Raw genomic sequence first — 6,564 nt, 5'->3', positions numbered from 1 at the left:
GGCAAGACTCATTTGAGCTGCGTCGCGATATAGCCCAGTACAGAGGCGCCACACACCCCTTATGCTTCACAGATGGTGTAATGGATCATCAAATCCCAGAGGGTTTCAAGCCCGTAAATATAGAATCATACGACGGCACAACAGATCCTGCGGTATGGATCGAGGATGTCCTCCTACACATCCACATGGTCCGTGGTGATGACCTAAACACCATCGAATACCTCCCACTCAAACTCAAAGGGCCAGCTCGGCATTGGCTCAACAACTTGCCAGCAGAGTCCATTGGCTATTGGGAAGATCTGGAAGCCGCATTCCTCGATAACTTTCAGGGCACTTATGTGCGACCACCACATGACGATGACTTGAGCCACATAATTCAGCAGCCAGAGGAATCAGCCAGGAAATTCTGGACACGGTTCCTGAAAAAGAAAAATCAAATCATTGACTGTCCGGATGTAGAGGCCCTAGCAGCATTCGAGCACAACATCCGCGATGAATGGCTCACCCGGCACCTTGGCCAGGAAAAACCGAAATCTATGGCAGCCCTCACGACACTCATGACCCGCTTCTGTGCGGGAGAGGACAGCTGGTTGGCTCGCAGCAATAACATATCAAAGAACCATGGTACTTCGGATACCAAGGACGGCAACGACAGGTCACGTCGCAACAAACATAAGCGCCGCATTAACAGCAACAATACCGAGGATACATCAGTCAATGCCGGATTTAAAGGCTCTAAACCCGGTTAGCGGAAAAAGCCATTCAAAAGAAGCACTACAGGCCCATCCATTTTGGACCGTATACTCGACCGCTCGTGTCAAATACACGGCACCCCCGACAAGCCAGCCAACCACACCAACATGGATTGTTGGGTGTTCAAGCAGGCCGGCAAGTTAAATGCCGAAAACAAAGATAAGGGGTCACATAGCGATGACGACGAGGAGCCCCGGCAGCCAAACACCGGAGGACAGAAGAGGTTCCCCCCACAAGTGCGGACGGTGAACATGATATACGCGACCCACATCCCCAAGAGGGAGCGGAAGCGTGCGTCAGGGGCGTATATGCGTTGGAGCCAGTCGCCCCAAAGTTCAACCCATGGTCCTCCTGTCCGATCACCTTCGATCACAGAGACCACCCCACTAGTATCAGTCATGGCGGATTCACCGCACTGGTCCTAGACCCAATCATTGACGGATTTCACCTCACTCGAGTCCTAATGGATGGCGGCAGCAGCCTGAACCTGCTTTATCAGGACACAGTGTGCAAAATGGGTATAGACCCCTCCAGGATCAAACCCACAAAAACGACCTTTAAAGGTGTCATACCAGGTGTAGAGGCCCATTGCACAGGCTCAGTCACACTGGAAGTGGTCTTCGGGTCCCCGGATAACTTCCGAAGCGAAGAGTTAATCTTCGACATAGTCCCGTTCCGCAGTGGCTACCATGCACTGCTCGGGCGAACCGCATTTGCGAGATTCCACGCGGTACCGCATTATGCATATCTCAAGCTCAAGATGCCAGGACCTCGGGGGGTCATAACAGTCAATGGAAACACAAAGCGCTCTCTCCGCACGGTGGAGCACACTACAGCCCTCGCAGCAGAAGCGCAAAGCAGCCTCTCAAGGAAATCCACTAGTTCAGCGATGAAGGACCCGGACACCTTCAAGCGCGCTTAGAGTAATCGGCAACTGGACCGCATGGCATGTTCCGATCTCGCATAGCAATACGCCCCACCCCGGTCCCAGCTAAACGGCGAAATCCGTGCCACGCGTACATAATTACGCATAGCAATGCGGCCCCCACCCCGGCCCAAGCCAAACGGCGAAACTCGTGCCACGTGTACATAATTACGCATTAAAAATACCATGGGCACAGGTGGGGAGGGGGGCACAACTACGGCACGCCCCAAGACGCGGCTTAAACCGCACTAGGGGCTTCCCACATTGTTATTTTTCTCTTTCAGGACTTTCATCTCTGGAAACCCTGTCCGGCAGCATGATTGCCGAACACATGATGCAGCAACCATGGAGGCAGAGAGCTACGTCACACCACGGAACTCCCACGTGGATTACAATAACGAGTGAAATACTTGCTTTAATACTATTCCTCAGCTCGCCCTTGGAAGGGACATGTCAAATAGTCCTACTTTTTGCTTATCGCACTACTTGTATCATTCTGCTCTAACACACCTTTTTGAATAAAACAATGCATAACATTAAGACTATTATTGCATTCTTCCTTTACATATATATGTTCATTCATGACATCTAGCACCCGTACACTCTGGTACGGCCAATACGCCACGGGCTTAAGCATACCCCATAATGCGGCGTGAGAAGTCAGAACACTTTCGACAGTGCGGCACCCCAAACTTATAGCATATATGGATCAGCTTCGAATCATGTCTTGGGTCAATAGTTGGGTTTGCCCGGCTCCCATGTTTTGGTACCTTACGTTCCGCTATATCGGCTAACGTAGCACTGGGAGAACTACTGCGATTGTGCCCCGGTTCTGCTGGGCTAAGCACCTCAGTAGAGAAAGCTAAAACTGACTGTCATGATAAGGCGAGAGACTGGTCGCTGTTCGAGAGGTTTCAAGTCCCTAAAGACTTATGCCGCTTAGAGCGAGGAGTCGGCCATGTCCGGCTTAAGGCGTGTATCGCGCCCCAAATTCAGCCTTCCGAATGATAGGGGCTTCGCCGAAATTTAAAATTATAGAATTCTATGGCTAAGTGAGATTGATAACGCATTACAGTCCGATTGCCTTGTTCGTTGTGCTGAGCACCTCCCTCGAAGGACCCAACAATGGGAACAAGAGTGCTCATGTTTATCCCGAACACCCCAGCACTCGTGGCGTGGGGGCAGAAGCCGATGACTAGCCATCTCTCAGATTTGATAAACAGCCGAACAGAAGGCAATATTTTAAATTCAAACAAGCGTTGCATAGCGCATATGAACAAGTTTTCATAATACAGGATTAAACGAGCAAGTTTACTCAAATATTACATCTTTCGCACACTCGTCCGCTACAAGAAGGGCACCCTTCAGGACACCCTCATAGTACATCTCGGGGTGGCGATGCTCCTTGCCCTGTGGCGGCCCTTCCTTCACTAGCTTCATGGCGTCCATCCTGGCCCAGTGCACCTTCGCACGGGCGAAAGCCCGGCGTGCACCTTCGATGCAGACGGACCGCTTGATGACTTCTAGCCATGGGCAGGCATCCACAAGCCACCTCACCAGGCCGAAGTAGCTGTTGGGAAGGGTGTCACCAGGCCACATCCGGACTATAAAGCCCTTCATGGCATGTTCGGCCGCCTTGTGCAGCTCGACCAGTTGCTTCAGCTGGTCGCTCAGAGGCATCGGGTGTTCAATCTCAGTATACTGAGACCAGAACAGCTTCTCCATTGAGCTTCCCTCCTCGGCCTGGTAAAACTGTGCGACATCCGACACGCTGCGGGGCAAATCTGCGAATGCTCCTGGAGAGCTCCGGATTCGGGTAAGTAACAAGTAATTACCTTCACATGCTTGCTTCGCATATAGAATGCCTTACCCGCTGCTATCTTCTTCATCGCATCAATCTCTTGGAGAGCCTTTTGGGCTTCAGCCATGGCACTCTTTGCACTCTCAAGGGCCGCGGCAAGCTCAGACTCTCGCGTCTTCAAGTCAAGCTCCAACGCCTTGTGCTTCGTCACGAGAGCATGGAGCTCTTGCTGCACCTCGCCCACCCGTGCCTCTTGTTTTTCCCGCTCGGTGCGCTCCTGGGCCGCTTTGCTTTCGGCCTCGGATAGCGCTTGCTTCAGGGTCACCACCTCGGTCGTGGCCCCTGGCAAATTTACGATGATCCTGTCATTTTGCAATCGCATTCTTTTTATATATATCCATAGACTAGGTACTACTTACGTTTGTTCTCCTCGAGCTGCCTCTTGGCAAGGCCGAGCTCTTTCTTGGACCCGTAGAGGTCCTCCTTTAGTACGGCGACCTCCGTAGTCAGTGCGGCAGAGGTCAGCAGCGAAGCCTGCATACGCATATAGACGTACTTATATTAGACTCCTGCAGATATTAGTTGATCCTCTATTTGGCTTTTCTTTTTGAACACCAAACAGAGCATCAGGGACTACTGTCTATGCGGTAATATTTTTCCTATATTTCAAATACTTACCTCAAAGCCTGTTAGAAGGCTGGCACAAGCTTCAGTCAGTCCGCTCTTGGCGGACTAAACCTTCTGGATCACCGCACTCATAGTAGTGTGGTGCTCTTCGTCGATGGAAGCGCTATGAAGCGCTCCCAGCAGATTGTCCGGTGCCTCTGGATGGACAGAGGTCACCAGCACGGGCGTCTTTCCCCTTTTGGAAGGAGGTTGCCTGCCCGAGTCCGGAACCACTGGGGGTTCTGGCGCAGTGTTCGGCTGAAGGCCGAACTCGGAGCCCTCGGGAGCCTTACCCCCTCTGCTCCCGGAGTCCGGAAGGTTGCCTTGAGGCGCCTTCGGGATTGTCTCCCCTCGACCCGGTGCCTCTTGAGACAATACCTCGGCATTGTCCGTAGGGCAAGGGGAGGTGGCGCTCGGAAGTGGATCGCTATCCATATCCGACGAGTCCAAGGAGCCGCGTGATGAAGATACGTCGATACGGGCTTGGGGCGGTCTGCATAATCATACTCGGCGTTAGGGGAAGCAGTGCGACAAAGGTATGCTATGAGTTACTCTGGTATCCGAATACTTATGACTTCGTCAGGGGCTTGGCCCTGAGCAGCCACTCGTCTTCATCTTCGGCGACGGTGGTGGAGCGGTCCAGAAGGAGAGTCCTTCCCTTCTTGGACCCTTCGCCCCCCCCCGGTTGGGGCGGCCTTCCTTTTCTTGTCTCCCCCGGCTAAAGGGGGAGCATCTTCATCTTCCTCCTTGTCTTCTGGGAGGAGTGGGTCGCGGAGTCATCAGACGATGAGCCCGATATCACCTGGTACCGGGAACTCTTTCGGGTTCCCTTGGTCTTCTCCGGCACCTTGTATGGAGCCGGAGTCAGCATCTCTGTCAGGAGAGCGTCCGCGGTGTCTTCGGGCAGAGGGGCCAGACAGTCGATCTTCTCCGATGCCCCCACCCAGTCCTGTCAAAGGCATGGGAGCTCAGACCCCGCGCGTGGTTAAGCTATGGGAACTAAAAATCCTACCAGATGTACAAAACTTACCGGATTCGCAGGGCGCTTCGCGCTTCGCCCGCGGTCCTCGGTAAGAGAAGGAGGGACCTCGACGCCCTTGAACAGCACCCTCCAGACGTCCTTGTGCATCGTGTCGAAGAGCTCGCTTAGAATCTGGTGCCAGGCCGGGTCGAACTCCCATAAGTTAAAATCCCGTTGTTGACACGGGAGGATCCGGCGGAAGAGCATGACCTGGACTATGTTGACAAGCTTGAGCTTCTTGCTTGCCATATTCCGGATACATTTCTGGAGTCCGTCCAGCTCCACCGATGAACCCCAGGATAGGCCCTTCTCTTTCTAGGAGGTGAGCCGCGTGGGGATTCCGGATCGAAACTGGGGGGCCACCACCCAGTTGGTGTCGCGCGGCTCGGTGATGTAGAACCATGCCGATTGCCATCCCTTTATGGTCTCCACGAAGGAGCCTTCGAGCCATATAACATTGGGCATCTTGCCCACCATGGCTCCGCCGCATTCTGCTTGTTGGCCTCCCACCACTTTTGGCTTGATATTGAAGGTCTTCAGCCACAGGCCGAAGTGGGGCCGGATGCGGAGGAAAGCCTCACACACGACGATGAATGCCGGAATGTTGAGGATGAAGTTCGGAGCCAGATCATGAAAGTCCAGCCCATAGTAGAACATGAGACCGCGGAGGAAGTGGTGGAGGAATACTACCCTCTCGTGAGGTTCCGGGGTGGGGACGATCTGCCCCGCAGCGGGCAGCCGATGCGCGATATTCGCAGATAAGTATCCGGCTCCGCGCTGCTTTTTGATGTGTCCCTCCGTGACGGAGGAAGCCATCCACAAGCCTCCCGCTCCGGACATGTTTGGAGAAGGTTGAGGAGAAGGATGTGGACTTGGGCGTTGGAGCTCGAGTGTGCGAGAATGGATGAGCAAGGAGGAAGAAGGCATGGGTAGAAAAAGGATAAACCTTATCCCTTTATAAGGGCGGTCGAAACTATGCGCCCCCACTAGCCTGGTAAAACTCGCTTATCCTCGAAGCGCCATAATTGATGGCGCGGTTGGGTTACCCACGCCTGTATTGATGAGAATCCCGTAATAAGGGGGACACGATCTCTGCTTTGACAAGACGTGTCAAGAAACTGCCTCGCGTTATGTGCGGGGCTAGTTAAAAGAAACGGTTCGAATAATCACCGGGCCACGGCATGATGTCATGTTGCCGAAACATGTCAGCAGATTAGATTTGTGGAAATATTATTCTCTCTACAGTGGTATGTGGAACTTATTTTGCAGGGTCGGACAGTATCCTTGAATTCAAATTCTTCCGTGGTGTATTCGGAGGAGGAACCCGCCTTGCAATGCCGAAGACAACACTGCGCGCCGGACTCATTGTCATTGAAGCCTGGTTCAGGGGCTACTGTG

This window comes from Triticum aestivum, chromosome 3A (genome assembly GCF_018294505.1).
Source record: "Triticum aestivum cultivar Chinese Spring chromosome 3A, IWGSC CS RefSeq v2.1, whole genome shotgun sequence".
In the NCBI taxonomy this organism is placed as follows: domain Eukaryota; kingdom Viridiplantae; phylum Streptophyta; class Magnoliopsida; order Poales; family Poaceae; genus Triticum; species Triticum aestivum.
This window is presented reverse-complemented; position numbering follows the sequence as displayed.